At 47.0% G+C, this 15,303-nt stretch overlaps 1 protein-coding gene across 5 annotated transcripts in view; it reads left to right on the top strand.

Annotated features, from left to right (window-relative positions):
* TPK1 (thiamin pyrophosphokinase 1) overlaps nucleotides 1–15,303 on the top strand; it is a 519,153-nt gene that overhangs the window by 43,206 nt on the left and 460,644 nt on the right. The window lies entirely within an intron of this gene.

Here is a 15,303-nt window from a genome sequence, read left to right on the forward strand (position 1 = left end):
CTCTACCCTTGAAAAATTAGGGACTGTGTAGGCACTAAGTGACTTTTGTCGGTGTTTATAAGCCAGCCATGTTGTTTTAGAAAGGATATGACAATGTCTTTGTCTCGCATTAATTTTTCTAGACTTCGCGATTTCACCAGGATATCGCCTAGATATGGATAGATCTCCACGCCTCTTCTTCTTAGCTCTGCTACCAATGGAGCCAAGACCTTTGTGAATGTTCTGGGAGAGGTCGCCAGTCCGAATGGCAGCGCCGTATATTGATAATGTTGCTGGTCTATTATAAACCTGAGAAATCTTTGATGTCTCTTTGCTATAGGGATATGTAGATATGCATCTCTTAGATCTATTGATATCATCCTATCTTTTTGCTTTACTTCCTGAATGATGATGTTTAGGGAAATCATTTTGAATTTCCTTACTCGTAAAAAAAAGTATTCACGGTTCTTAGCTCTAAGACTGCTCTGCAACCTCCTGATGCTTTTTCTACCAGGAATATTTTGGAATAAATCCCTTTTCCCCTCTGTATTCGAGGAACCTTTATTATTACGTTGGACTGTAATAACTGCTTGTGACAGAGTGAAGTCAACTCCTATCAGTTACGCCTGGGAGACATATGTATGAGTGCTTCATCCAGCACTCATAGGGGTTAACTTAGGTAGTCAGGAAGTAAGCTGACACCTGAGTGCCAGAAAGGTAGAAAATGATCTTGTTACCAGCAGTAGCTGCCTAAGTCAGACAAGAGCACATGGATAGATGTGCTGCTAGCCAGAAGGATACAACACTACTTACTGCAGCCAAAGTAAGATTTGTTTCATTTGCTTTCATGACTGCTTAAAAGACTCTGAAGGTTTGGTTATGGTTTAGCCAGCCAGCCTGCTAGATAGGTCTGCTGTGTTAGTCAGTTTTTCTCCCATCATGGAGCAGGATTTATTTTGTTAAAAGGGACAGTGTACCCACATGTTATGTTACTGTGGAGAAATAAAGCCATTGAACATTTTTCATTATCCTGAAACTACACGTGTGGACTGTCCCTGACCTCGGCTACAGGCCGTCCTGCCACAAGTGGTGTCAGAAGTGGGACGTTGGACGGCCCCTGTATCTGAAGGGCCACACAGAAAAAAAAAAAAAATGGAGACATTTTTTTCTCAGTTCCTTGAGCAACAGCTCCAGCTAGCAGAGAAGCAAGCAGAACATCAAGCCCAGCAAGCTGAGCGACAAGCCCAGCAAGATGAGTGACAGGCCCAGCAAGATGAGCAACAGGCCCGGCGGGAAGAAAAGCTACTCCAACTGCTAGTTGAAGGCCCAGCCCCAGGCAGACCAGCTCTTCCAAATAACCCACCGGTGATGCTGCATAAAATGAAGCCAACCGAAGACCCAGAGGCATTTCTCATCACTTTTGAAAGGGTAGCCACGGCCCACGGCTGGACAGTTGATCGCTGGGTAACGACTCTGGCTCCATTCCTCATAGGGGAAGCTCAGGTAGCCTACCAGGCTCTTCCAGCAGACGAGACCATGGACTATCAGAAACTAAAGGCTGCTATTCTGGATCGCCTAGGCCTCACTCCAGAGACCTACCGACAGCGGTTCCGGACAGTCAAATATGCAAACAAAGACAGACCCCGGGACGTAGCCCACCGCATAGTAGACTTATGTACCAGGTGGATACAACCGGAGAAGCATACCAAGGAAGAGATCCTTGAACAGTTTGTGCTCGAGCAGTTCATACAGATACTGCCCCCCTCCTCCCGCTCCTGGGTAAAAAGACACGCTGCATTTTCCCTGGATTCAGCAGTCCGCTTGGTGGAAAACTTCCTGGGCGACGACACCCAACAGGATAGCTGGGAACGGCTGGTGCAAACACCAGTTGCTTCCGGTGATGCTAGAGGCAGGAGAGCAGACAATCGAGGGGTCTACAACCCGCCAGCTCGGGAGATCCAGTCAACCCGATCAGAAGACCCTTTCCCATCTTGGAGGGTTCCTGGTACAAACTCCCGCAGAGACGCCCATCCTGGGTCCGAGGCCACTGGATCACTCAAGGGAGGCCGCCACCCACAGTATTCCCCGAGAACCTGGACTCCTGTCACCCACCCGGTGGAGAGGATAACCCCACCAACCAGAAGGGAGGACCCCATCTAACAGCGGAGGGGTCCAAACACTGAGCCCCGTCGAGAGCTTCCGCGGACGACCGAGTTTGCGGACTCAGGAGATGAGGAGATGGACTGTTCATATGGCAGAACCACTGCCACAGCTTGTCTCCGAGGGGACCACAATCCGTGGTTAGTCCCAGCATCTCTGGAGGGGACAAAAGTAAACGCCATGCTGGACTCGGGCTCTGGAAAAACCCTGATCCTAGAGGGCCTAATTCCAAGCAATAGACTATCTTATGACTCTCCTTGGAATATCCAGTGTATCCATGGGGATACAAAGAGATACCCGACGTCGAACGTTCTACTACGTATCCAGGATAAAGAGGCTAGCCTACTAGAGGGAGTTGCTCCCTGTCTACCTGCTCCTGTTCTACTTGGCCGAGACTGGCCCTACCTCGAAACATTGTTGGCCCCTACTCCTAAAGAGCCTACTTCTCTGGTACCGGAGAAGCCCGGAGACTTGTTCCCTTTTTCCCCAGAGATTTTCCCCCATAGACACCATGTCCCAAAGACATGTAAACAGAGACGTGCGGAAAAAGAGGACTGGTTAAGAAAGGCTGGGACTTTTGGTAACATTAGTCAGCCCAAAGGACTGCAGGTCATGGCCGGGGAGGACCAGGGTGGGGAACAGATAGATACGGGAGTGTTGCCAGCCCTGGATCTTCCTGACTTCCTTCAGAGGCAGAGGGAGGACCCAGCTCTGGCTAGACAATATGAGAAGGTGGTACAGGTCAACAACAAGATAATAGATGAACAAGGTGTAAAAGTGTATCCACATTTTGAACTGTTGAATGACATACTATATCGTGTGAATAAGGTTACACAAACAGGGGAGGTCATTCGACAGATGCTAGTCCCTAAAGGGTTGATTAAAACAGTGTTCACCCTAGCCCATACTCTCCCATGGGGTGGTCATTTGGGCAGAGATAAGACCACGGACCGCATCTCGTCCCGGTTTTACTGGCCAGGCATACATGGTGACATCATGAAACTATGTGAGACATGTCCTGAATGCCAGTTAACTAGCCAAAAAGGACAGAAGCCGGCTCCCTTGGTTCCTCTGCCCTTGGTAGCCATCCCATTCGAGAGAATTGGGGTAGATCTGGTCGGACCTTTAGAACCCTCTGCGAAGGGACATAAATTTATACTCGTTGTTGTTGATTATGCCACCAGATATCCTGAGGCCTTCCCTCTGAGATCAGCCACTGCTAAACAGGTTGCTCACAGGCTGTTAGAACTGTTTTCTAGGGTAGGACTTCCCCAAGTAATGTTAACTGACCAGGGAACAAATTTCATGGCAAAGTTAATGCAGGATGTCCTGAAGTTATTGGAGGTAAAATCCGTCCGGACCTCGGTCTACCATCCTCAGACTGATGGATTGGTAGAGAGGTTTAACCGTACTTTAAAATCTATGCTTAGGAAGTTTGTGGACACTGAAAAGCGAGCTTGGGATGAACTTCTCCCTTTCCTGTTGTTTGCGGTACGAGAAGTTCCCCAATCATCCACAGGCTTCTCCCCGTTTGAGCTCCTATATGGACGCCAACCTCGGGGTATTCTCGACCTACTGAAGGAATCCTGGGAGGAGGAGCCCTCCCCCTCCAAGAATACCCTTCAGTATGTCATAGACCTTAGAAACCGCCTAGACATGATAGGTCGGTTTGCGAAGGAAAACCTCAAATCTGCTCAAGAACGTCAAGAGAGGCAGTACAACCAAAATGCTCGCTTGAGGGTCTTCCAACCTGGGGACCAAGTGATGCTACTACTACCGACATCAGAGAGTAAACTCCTTGCGAAGTGGCAGGGTCCTTTCCAAGTTCTCCGCCGCACCGGGGAGGTGAACTATGAGATCTCTCAACCAGGGTCCAGGAAGGGTAAACAAATCTACCACGTGAACCTCCTGAAACCCTGGAAAACGATGAGATCGCTGTTCATTCACCCTCGGGAAGGAGAGACCGATTTGGGTCCAAAGCTTCCAAAGGGTAGTACGTACACTGACCATCAGGTTCCCATGGGAGAGCAGTTAACAACGGAACAAAGGTCAGACCTACTTGATGTATGTGACCAGTTCTCAGATGTTTTTTCTGAGCTGCCAGGGCAGACTGATTTAGTGTCCCATAGGATTGGGACAGAACCTGGCATAAAAGTACAGTCCTGTCCCTATAGATTGCCAGAGGGCCGAAAAGACCTGGTAGAGAGGGAGATAATAGACATGTTGGAATTGGGCGTGATCGAGGAGTCCCACAGAGAATGGTGTATCCCTATCGTGTTGGTCCCTAAACCAGATGGGAAGGTGAGGTTTTGCGTCGATCTGCGAAAGTTAAATGCTGTATCCAGATTTGATGCATATCCAATGCCTAGGGTGGATGAATTGCTTGATTCGCTTAGTAAAGCAGAGTATATCTCCACCCTAGATCTCACGAAAGGATATTGGCAGATACCTCTAGCGGAAGAATCCAAATGCAAAACTGCCTTCGCCACCCCTCTCGGTTTATACCAATTCGTCACTATGCCATTTGGGTTACATGGGGCTCCAGCCACGTTCCAAAGGTTAATGGACAAGGTACTATGACCCCATAGGGCATATGCAGCGGCCTACTTGGATGACATTGTCATCTATAGCAGACACTGGCAGTCTCATATAAAAAGGTTAAGGGCAGTCCTAACATCCTTAAGAGAAGCAGGGCTCACTGCAAATCCAAAAAAATGTGCCCTGGGTAAATCCACTACAAAGTACTTGGGCTATGCCGTTGGGGGAGGGATAGTAAGGCCACTAGCTAGCAAGGTGGCCGCCATAAAGGAAGTCCCCACCCCACCCCACAGACAAAGACACAGGTCCGCTCCCTTTTGGGGTTAGCAGGGTATTACCGGCGGTTTATCCCCAATTTTTTGGAAATTTCTGCACCCCTAACAGATCTGACAAAAAAGAGTGCCCCAACTCAAGTTAAATGGTCTTGGGAGTGCCAAGACGCCTTTGACATGCTAAAAAAGTGCCTGTCAGAGGGCCCCGCTCTTCGGAGCCCAGATTTTAAAGAGCCCTTCATCATCCAGACGGATGCCTCAGAGGTAGGACTGGGAGCAGTGCTGTCTCAGCAATTTGATGGTGTTGAACACCCTATACTGTTCATCAGCCGGAAGCTGTTCCCAAGGGAAGTGAGGTATTCCGTTATTGAGAAGGAGTGCCTCGCTGTAAAATGGGCAATTGAGGCCTTGAGACATTATGTCGCTGGAGTACACTTCACCCTGGTCACTGACCATGCGCCCTTGAAGTGGTTAAACACCATGAAGGACACAAATCCAAGGTTGACCAGGTGGTATATTGTCCTCTAACCCTTCTCGTTTGATATTCAGCATAGACCTGGAAAGGACCATGGAAATGCTGATTTTTTGTCAAGGGAAGGAGTGGAGGGTCGGGCTTCAGCCGTGTGGGACACTAGCCACACACAAACAGGGGAGGTATGTGACAGAGTGAAGTCAACTCCTATCAGTTACGCCTGGGAGACATATGTATGAGTGCTTCATCCAGCACTCATAGGGGTTAACTTAGGTAGTCAGGAAGTAAGCTGACACCTGAGTGCCAGAAAGGTAGAAAAGGATCTTGTTACCAGCAGTAGCTGCCTATGTCAGACAAGAGCACATGGATAGATGTGCTGCTAGCCAGAAGGATACAACACTACTTACTGCAGCCAAAGTAAGATTTGTTTCATTTGCTTTCATGACTGCTTAAAAGACTCTGAAGGTTTGGTTATGGTTTAGCCAGCCAGCCTGCTAGATAGGTCTGCTGTGTTAGTCAGTTTTTCTCCCAACGTGGAGCAGGATTTATTTTGTTAAAAGGGACAGTGTACCCGCATGTTATGTTACTGTGGAGAAATAAAGCCATTGAACATTTTTCATTATCCTGAAACTACACGTGTGGACTGTCCCTGACCTCAGCTACAGGCCGTCCTGCCACACTGCTTCAAGACAATTCTCATTTATTTTACTTTTTCCTTCGCCTGTGAACTTTTTGTTGTCAGGAATATATCTCTTCTTGGTATATTCTCGAATTCCAGGTGGTACCATAAACGTATGGTCTGCAGTACCTACCTGTCCCTTATCGATTGGGCCCATGCTGCTCCAAATTGGTTCAGTCTTCCTCCCACCGGGAACCGCAGGGCCCCCTGACCTTCATGCGAATCTTCCTCTGGGAAATGACGCTCTCCCTCTGGTGCCACGAAAAAGTTTACTTTGTCCACCTCTCCATGTCACCTGTCTTGCGAATGGTCTCCCAGGCCGATACGTCCTCGCTTCTTTATACTGATATCTTTCCGTCTGCTGGAATGTAGGACCATATCTTCTATTCCTACTCTCTTGGGCTAAAAACGTACTCTTACCTCCTGATTGCATCTAATTTATTTCCAAATAGGAATTCTCCTTCAAAAGGCAGGTTGCACAGACTATTTTTGGATGCTGCATCTGCCATCCATTGCCTGAGCCACAGCGCTCTTCTTGCCGTTACCGAAAAAGCCATTGATTTGGCTGCTAATTTTACCCTGTGCAGTGAGGCTTCAGCTATGTAGTCTGCTGCCCATCTAACTTTAGACAGCGCTTTTAAAATAGAAGTTCTCTTCACTCCTTTTTCCAGTGCTTCTTCTATACTAGCAATCCATATATGCATTGCCCTTGATACTGACGTTGTTGATATTGCTGGTTTACATGCTGTGCCTGCTTTAACATAAGTTTTCTTTAAACGCTATCCATCTTCTTGTCCATAACGTTCCTAAAAGTTGCTGCTTCTTCAATAGTTACTGTATGGTTGTTTTCTTTGATATTCTAGAGATTGCTGCATCAATCTTTGGACTAACATCCCAGAATTTAACCTCCTCCTACGCTAAGGGACATTAGAACATTTTCTGGGAATATTAAATTTTCTATCTGGACGTGACAATTCTATTTGTATCATATCCTTGATTATTATCTTCTAACTCCAATGCTTCCCTCATTGCCTTTATGAGCGAATCCACCATTTCTAAATCAAATTCTGATTCTGCCTCTTGCATTTCCTGCTCTGATTAATCAAATTCGCCTTCTGACACCTGATAACATCTTATCTCTGTTAGTCTGAAGAAGAAGCTCTCCCTTTATCTAGGCTAGTCTGAGACCTTGACCTCTTCTGAGCTGATTTTACTGTTTCCTGTACAGCAGACTCCACACTTTGTTTAACTGTGTCTTCCATCCAAACTAAGAAATTATTCATTTGGTCAGTTGACTCTCCTGCTGCAGCTTTAAGTCCACACAAAGCTTTTTTTTCCCCTCTAAGGCTGGCTTTTCACATGCCGTACACCACTTGTTTTTTTTTAAGCAGCCTTCTTCTTCTAGTGCAGGGATTCTACTGCACCTTTAGAAGTTCCTTCTTTTAGTTCATTAACCATAGTACTAATTTTATAACAACAAAATAAAAACTAGATATAATTCCTGTAATTGCATGAAATCAACTCTCTTAACCTTAAACACTAATCTAAGGACTCACCTAGGCTTGTATAGCGACCCTTCAACTCCTCCAGCTTCCATACTGGCCTCAGTATCCTGTGTCTGGCTCCGTCTGTCTGCTGAACGCTCCATGCTGCAGCAGCACCGGTTCCTTCACATGCTGTGGGCGTTGCGCTGTCGCTCTGACATAAGTCCAATAGGAGTGTTTTGGCTCTCACGCGCTCGTGCGTGCGCCCGCCGGTGGAACGTAGCGCGCGCACATGTGAACTTGTGCGTGCTCGACACTAGTCTGTGTCCCACACCGCTGCGTTTTCAGATGCGTATGCGGTAAACAGTGAGCCTCCGCTCATACACTATATTATTGTTTTATTTTTTTTACATTTATACCATGAGGCCTTTTGCACTTTGGATCTTCTGTCTGATACTAAGAATATACTAAGATCCGAAGCTAGAAAATCTCCTACACTTGTGTATTGGCCTTATTTCGGGGAGCTGTCTGGAGCTACGGGAGGGAGGCAGCTTGGGAGGGAAGTCTGTGTGTATGGCAGCCTTGCATAGCTCGCTCTCCTCTTCCCCCCCCACCCTCTCTGGTGCCCGTTTCGCAGACTGCCCCTGCCCACTGCAGCTCCGGTAGGGGGCGGTGGGGTGGCTCTGGGAGGAAGCAAGTCAGCAACCCCCAAACACAGAGAGACGGGAAGCAGCAACAGATGCACCGGGGGGGGGGGGCAGTTTTTACAAGAAACCCAAGGGGTGGGCTGAAGAGAGAGGAAGATAACTTAAAAAAAAAAAAAAAAAGGGGGGGGTGTCTGTTAATTTGCCTGCCTGGAGAGCAGTGCTGTGTGTGTGTGCTGTGAGTTCTGTGAGCTGCTTTGTTGTGCTTGTGTTTTTGCCCGCCCCCCCCGACCCATTTTGGACACGCCCCCCATGCCGGAAAAAGTTCTGCAGACCGCAAATCATGGTGCAGTGACTTGCACGTACCACCGGCAAGCAAGGCGGCCGTGCGGGCGCCTGCAGCGGGGCCTTAGCCTATGTCGGCAGAGTAGGACGTCGCGAGTCTGACGTCACGGAGGAACGCTGCAGTCCTGTCGAGCCCTACCGTTGCGGCTTGTATATTGGCTACTTTTTATTTTCCGGTTCGCTGAAACCCGTATTTTCCTTTCGAGGATTGTTTATGTAGTGTCATATATACCTATGTGGTCTTGATGCGCTTCTAGTACACACATGCTGAGTGAACACAGTTAGCACTTATGCATAGGACGGTGAATAGCTACTCTATTCTGTTTAGCAACAGTAGCCATAATTAGCTATGTATTTACCATACAGGGTTCCTGGGTAAAGGATATACTTTTTGCTATGAGTCTCTATCCATACTGTGACAAGTAGCTGGTCTAAACTGCCAAATCCCAAGCGTAACAGTAATGTGTTTGTAGCTAAATGCATATCTGATACAGTGTTTTTCTGTCTAGGACTTTTTGCAACAGTATCCTTACACCAGAAAATTGTTTATATTCTTTCGTGGGACAGGGTTGAATCATAGACACTGCCAGAAGCATATCTACACTGATTATACTCGCAAAGCAGACTGGACAGGTCTGCATGATATGCACACACGTGTGTCTATTCCTATGACTATTATGGTCTTCTATTAAAAGGTTTACTATAGGACATCGAACCTCTAATAGGGTAACCTCTCTCCTTCCTATCATATTGGAATATTGAGGTAGAATGTACTATCATCCAGGCAGAATAGTCGATCTATACTGCATCCAATAGGATCTAGCCACTGTCGAGGGTGTGCATGATATACACATGGTTAATTGCAAATGGACTTATATACATATATATCTGACTTAAGAGACTGCAGCACTTAAGAATTGATGATTTCTGAGTATATTTAGGGATAATTTATCCACATTCCTCTAGTCCTTTATTACTCCTCCAAGGGGAATATTTTATGACTTTTAAATTTTATGTGATGAATTGGATCACATAACATTTTTTATTTTGGTTTAATTTAACTTCCCTCCTTGGCTATATTGTTGACCTTTAGGAGGTGCTCACTATTGGGCTATTATGGCCAGAAATTTGTTAATATTTGCAACGAGTGCATATTGGTGGGGTTCTCTTGACCCTTCTTCTGTGTTTTTTCTGTGTGCTATATATTATTTACCTCCATGCACCTGCTGGTATCAATTTTTAAGACCTATTTTCTAAGGAGAGCAGTCTGATTCATCTGTTACATAGAATAAAAAGGACAGAATTCCTTTGATGCATTTTGCACCAATACAGGCGATTTGTCAAAGAGTCTTTGTCTTAAGACTACGATAAAGTTTGAAAAGTTAAATCTCAATAGAAAAAGCAATTGGGGAATATGAGCATGAAGCATAAACCCTTATGTAGTTGTGAATGTTTAATTTGAGAACATTAATATGATGGGTTACAGATTATGGTCTTCAGCAGGTCTGTGAGAGTGAGTGTTTGCTGCCACCACGTCTCATTTTGTCGTCGCGTTTTTTTTTGGCGGGGGGGGGGGTTTGTAGTGGAGGATTAAGAGGTCCTAACAATTCTTTGTTGTGTGCTGGTAGATGCATTGTTTTGATTGCTAAACTTGGAGTCACTGGAACCTGAAGGAGTCAGAGTTAACATGTCATGTTGGTCTGGGACTACGTGAAGGTACCCGGATTCACCAGTCACAGCTAACCAGCGGTAAACCACATGCTCACGATAATCCTGAATAACTGTTTTAAACTTGACTCTTTTGAAAGCCACTAATTTCTCAATGTGTTTAGTTATTTATCTGTTTCTAAATGACCAAACTAGTCCTGTGCGCCATTTAGTTTTGAAGAATTTAAATGTTCAAGTCTAGCAATACCAGGGCCAACTCTGGATACAGATGTAGCATCTCCTATCTATCAGCAGCCACTGGACATCTGCATGTGACCTGCAGACTTAGTGTGGAGCATTCAAGGCACAGTGCTTGGTAGGGAAAATGGCACATCAGGATTAACACAGCGAGCGTCCCTGCTTCTGAATTGGACTCCCACTGTGTGCATCCTACCAGACTGCATCAGTCTCGAAGACACACGCATTGAGAGTAGACAGAATCAGTCACTCTCCTCCGCGCTGGTATCTCGTGCATCATTTAAATGTCCTGGTCACATGACCAGGGCATTTAAACATGGTGAAGATACCGGTACCCCATTCCGGGGCCTGTAACTCGGGAATCAGGGGGTCCCCAGGGCAGAAATTAATGCGGTTCAGCTTCGGAACCCCCTGCTTCAATACTAACTTATTAAAATAAAATCGGCTTCATTACCTTGGTGGCTAGCCGCAGAGGTAATGAAGGGGTTAAACCAGAGTACCTGGTTTATTGGGGGTTGAGGAGCTGGGTAAAGAGGGTAGTTGCTCAAGGGTGGGTGGTAAGGCCTACCAGACTATCAAGATTTTGGCACAGTTTTGGAAAGTTTTTTGATTTTCTGCAAATATGTGAGTACCACTCCTATTAACCAAATTCCCAGAGATCCAACAGTTTCCAGTACATATTGCACTGTGTGTTGTTTTTTTTCTTCTTGTTCTCTCAGGGTACCCATTTGCGCTTCCCTTATTTGGATAACATTGATTTACTTTTAAATGCAACATATTTATTTCAGAGGTGTTACATTGCTATTAAATATAAGGTTGCAAAACATCTGCATGTTAATGTAAGCAGGACATTATTTTGACTGATCGCCAATTTAGCAGTTAAAATGCAATTGCTCGGTGATGGGAAAGCCCACAATATGTAAAGAATTTGTAGCCAATTTGCACAAAACCCCTCTGATTATTTATCAAATGTTTTACCAGGTTGCGTTACCTCTTGTTTTCAATTATGTCCTGGGCATAGAGTTATAACAAATACATGGTTTTTATGGTTTCATATTTGCGCTATGGTGTGCATCTTTTCTCTCTCTTGAGATCAACCACATCTGCCACACTACCAATCAACATTGCCACTGACTGTGATTTGCTCATTATTACATTCCAGTATGTTAGTACAACCTTTGGAGGTTTCTTTGAGTCGCTACCCACTGGAGTTCTTACAATACAGCTAAACCCCGTTATAACGCGCCTCGCTATACCGCGATTCGGTTATAACGCGTTTTTCCCATGGCTCCCGTTTTAAAAAAAAAAAAAAAAAAAAAAATTTTTTTTTTGCACACTGCACACACTGCACACACTGCACACACTCACTGCACACACATTGCTCATTGCTCACACTGCACACACACTGCACACTGCACACACACTGCTCATTGCACACACTGACACACTGCACACACACTGCACACACACTGCACACACACACTGCACACACACTGCACACACACTGCACACTGCACACACACTGCTCATTGCTCACACTGCACACACTGACACACTACACACACACTGCACACTGCACACACACTGCTCATTGCTCACACTGCACACACACTGCACACACACTGCTCATTGCTCACACTGCACACACTGACACACTGCTCATTGCTCACACTGCACACACACTGCTCACACTGACACACACTGCACACTGCACACACACTGCTCATTGCTCACACTGCACACACACTGCTCACACTGACACACTGCACACTGCACACACACTGCTCATTGCTCACACTGCACACACTGACACACTGCTCATTGCTCACACTGCACACACACTGCTCACACTGACACACACTGCACACACACTGCTCATTGCTCACACTGCACACACACTGCTCACACTGACACACACTGCACACTGCACACACACTGCTCATTGCTCACACTGCACACACTGACACACTGCTCATTGCTCACACTGCACACTGCACACACACTGCTCACACTGACACACACACACACACACACACACACACACTACACATATACATAAATCAGCCTTACCTTACCTTTTTTGCACACTGCACACACTGCACACACTCACTGCACACACATTGCTCATTGCTCACACTGCACACACACTGCACACTGCACACACACTGCTCATTGCACACACTGACACACTGCACACACACTGCACACACACTGCACACACACACTGCACACACACTGCACACTGCACACACACTGCTCATTGCTCACACTGCACACACTGACACACTACACACACACTGCACACTGCACACACACTGCTCATTGCTCACACTGCACACACACTGCACACACACTGCTCATTGCTCACACTGCACACACTGACACACTGCTCATTGCTCACACTGCACACACACTGCTCACACTGACACACACTGCACACTGCACACACACTGCTCATTGCTCACACTGCACACACACTGCTCACACTGACACACTGCACACTGCACACACACTGCTCATTGCTCACACTGCACACACTGACACACTGCTCATTGCTCACACTGCACACACACTGCTCACACTGACACACACTGCACACTGCACACACACTGCTCATTGCTCACACTGCACACACACTGCTCACACTGACACACTGCACACTGCACACACACTGCTCATTGCTCACACTGCACACACTGATACACTGCTCATTGCTCACACTGCACACACACTGCTCACACTGACACACACTGCACACTGCACACACACTGCTCATTGCTCACACTGCACACACACTGCTCACACTGACACACACTGCACACTGCACACACACTGCTCATTGCTCACACTGCACACACTGACACACTGCTCATTGCTCACACTGCACACTGCACACACACTGCTCACACTGACACACACACACACACACACACACACACACACACACACACTACACATATACATAAATCAGCCTTACCTTACCTTGGGGATGATTTTTGAGGCATGTGGCTGCAGGGTGGGGGGGGGGGCGTGCCAGTGGGGGTGGTGCTGCGGTGGAGGGGGATGATGGCTGCTGCGGGGGCCCCCGATGCTGCGGGGGCTGGTGGGATGGCCCGGTGCAGCGCGGGGGGGCATGGGGGGGGAAGGGCAGGACGACCCTGCGCTACGGCAGGTCCAGGGGGCCCTGTATTGCGGCGCGAGGGCCCTGTGCTGCGGCGGGGGGGAGCCGGGACGGAGGGGAATCCCCCCTCCCATCTCCTGTCACGCGGTGACAGGGGAAGCGGAAGCCGGAGGGGCATCCCCCCTCCCATCTCCTGTACCGCGGTGGCAGGGGAAGCCGGAACCGGAGGGGAATCCCCCCTCCCATCTCCTGTCACGCGGTGACAGGGGAAGCGGAAGCCGGAGGGGCATCCCCCCTCCCATCTCCTGTCCCGCGGTGACAGGGGAAGCTGAAGCCGGAGGGGAATCCCCCCTCCCATCTCCTGTCACGCGGTGACAGGGGGAAGCCGGGACCGCGGGGTAAATACTGTATGCACTGATGCGGCGGCCATTTTTTTTTTTTTAAATTAGCGCGACCCCGTTAGTAACGCAGTGGTCTCGGGGTGGACCCCGAGGACCGCGTTATAACGGGGTTTAGCTGTATTACCCTATAATTTTTTTCCTATTTGTGTTCTTTTATATATGAATAATGTAACAAAACTCCATAGGAGACACTTGGATATGTTTAGCGCTAGGGAATATGTTAAAATTCACCAATTTGTGTGCAAAACTTTACTCTTGTGCTTATTTGCATGTCCACTTCTCGAGTTTGAATATGTGCAATGTAAGCACTATATATTGCTTTAGAGGCTCTAAGTAAATTGAGGAGCCTGTGCGGGGCATGTAGTTGCATTTTGAGGTGTTTTTTCTATTTCTAACAAAGTGGGATATATGTTAATAGGAGTAATTTGGATATCCTATTAGCCTATGTTCAAGGTATCTCTGGTAGGATTTCCTGTTCAATAAATACAGTACAGACAGCACATTAAGCGGAAACTTTCTAGGGACACAAGATTGGACAGTTAAAAGGACAGTTCGACCTAGTTTCTTATGAGTGTAATTAGCTTCCTTAAAAATATTCAATCACACTTAGCTCTTTGAGTCCCCTATAATGTAGCCACCACGTCATAGTGTCTGGGCCTCCAGGGGACCCATGTTGTAGTGGCTCCGTCATGGGTTTTCAGCTCCATGTTTCATGGGGAGATTGCGTTCTGGCAGAACAAGAACGGAAGAGGAGGACCCGTTCTTTCCTGTTTGCATCATCGGTGACGGGAAGTTGTCACATGATTGCGATATGCTGGATTGGCTGTGGCACTCTAGTGCCATGACTTCGGTGGTCAAGAGGTTAAAGTAGGGGCTCTCACCTCCAGTCCTCAAGACTTCTCCCCCCCCCCCCAACAAGTCATGTTTTAAGGATAATCCTGCTTAAGCACAGGTGACTCAATCAGTCGGAGGGGGAGGAGATGGTGTCTTCAAGGCTGGAGTTGATTGAGAGCCCCTGTGTTAAAGTAACTGTCATAAAGTACTTTTGAACTTGTAAAAAATGTAAATAAGTTACATGTTGTTGGGAACATTGTAACTAAGTTTTTCAGCTACTTATTGTATGCCTAGCTGGTTGACTAATGATGGCACCATAGTTACTATACCTTGTAAACAAAATAACAAAGCTAAGCTAGCAATGTTAAGGACTACACACTGTCTTTTAGTGATGAGATAATTTGCCAAACATCATAAAACCATGTATTTACTTTGCAAATGGTTATACAGAATCCCTTGCTGCAGTGGA

Source organism: Ascaphus truei, chromosome 2 (genome assembly GCF_040206685.1).
Source record: "Ascaphus truei isolate aAscTru1 chromosome 2, aAscTru1.hap1, whole genome shotgun sequence".
Lineage (NCBI taxonomy): Eukaryota > Metazoa > Chordata > Amphibia > Anura > Ascaphidae > Ascaphus > Ascaphus truei.